Source organism: Propithecus coquereli, unplaced genomic scaffold, assembly GCF_000956105.1.
Source record: "Propithecus coquereli isolate 6110/MARCELLA unplaced genomic scaffold, Pcoq_1.0 Scaffold69, whole genome shotgun sequence".
Taxonomy (NCBI): Eukaryota; Metazoa; Chordata; class Mammalia; order Primates; family Indriidae; genus Propithecus; species Propithecus coquereli.
In genome coordinates this window covers 3,387,162-3,388,591 of record NW_012152951.1, presented here as the reverse complement: position 1 = coordinate 3,388,591, position 1,430 = coordinate 3,387,162, and the positions used below count along the sequence as shown (strand labels likewise).

The 1,430-nt window shown below is 37.1% G+C and overlaps 1 protein-coding gene across 1 annotated transcript in view; it reads right to left on the bottom strand.

The window, feature by feature from the left end:
- ITGA8 (integrin, alpha 8) overlaps positions 1-1,430 on the bottom strand; it is a 235,400-nt gene that overhangs the window by 106,875 nt on the left and 127,095 nt on the right. The window lies entirely within an intron of this gene.

Below are 1,430 nucleotides of genomic sequence, written 5' to 3'. Positions count from 1 at the left end.
AGATAATATGGGAAAACCAAGAGTTTTGGTGTCATACTGATCTAGATTTAAAATCTCTTCTAGTAATTAGGCGTGTCATATTGAAGAAGTTACATTACCTCTTTAAAATGTGGACAGTATAGAAATGGACTGCTTCATTGGATACATCGCTTGAGATCTCTCTCTCTCTGTCATGTTACACAGTAGCATTCAATAAATGGTAGGTTTTTACCAAGGCACTGTGCTAGTTGTTGAAAGGGATACACAATACTTTTACATGTTATAACAATGCAAACAGAAAGAGTTCCTGTTAAAAAAGCAAAATGCACTTGCGTTCTCCTCTCCTATCCCATAGAAAACAGAAACAAGAAGAGTAACCCTGGGATAGTCTGTGGCCTAGAGCTGCTTCTAGAATAGGCTCTTACTTGTTTCCTACAGCAGCAGACAAAACATACGGACAAGCACCTTTAGCCATTTCTGACTGACCACACTTTAACAAGGAAGTGAGGGACTGTGGCACACAAAGGCCGCCCTGAGTAATGGCTATCATTTTGGTCCCAGATGCCAAAACAGAAAGTGGATTGCTAAACTTAGGTAAAACGTTTTTGTAAAAATATTGCAAATGCATTTATTAAAAAAAAAAAAAGAAAAAGCTCCCATTGCTCGTCACACTGCCATGCCCCAGGCTGGAAGGAGAGCAGGGATTTGGCTCTTCCAGCCCCTGGCTTAACTTGGAGGAGCCCTGGTTGCCTTTGTTTCTGAAGTTATTGTCAGTATGAAGAGGCGTTTGTAAAATACTCAGTTGTATTTGTGCCTGCCTTGTTGCCTCGAAGTAATCTAAAGTCACTGGTTCTCTATTACAGAGATTTAGCAGGGCCATTTTCTCATTCTATAGAGAAGGAACAAAGGATATAATTGGTCCCAGAGGGCATGAATGTACATGCGGACTGACAGTTGGCTCAATGCATTTCTCACTGCCAACGCTGAGTTCTAGACATGAAAAATTGTTAGACCTATTACTGTGAAAGCACATCCTTGAAATCCTTGGATTCCAGAAGTCATATGACAGCACTGATTTATTTTCTTAGAAATACATTTCCCTAGATACTTAAGTGTAAGTCTCCTAAGATGTTATAAATTCCAAAAGAGAAAGAGACATTTGTTCTTAATTTACAATTATGTTCTCACAGAGTTGAGAGACATTAACTGTCTTGAGTCAATTGGTATAATGTATCTTGTAGAATATTTTGCACTTAGTGTAAATATTATTTTATATTAGCAATACTTGTAGAATATTTTGCACTTAGTGTAAATATTATTTTATATTAGTAATACCACTTAAGAGTCACAATATGTGTTATTGCTTAGGCTGGTATTTTAAAATCTTGACATGCAACCCATTGTTATGTTGTGAAATCAATTTAATGGGTCTTGACCAACATTTTTTAATG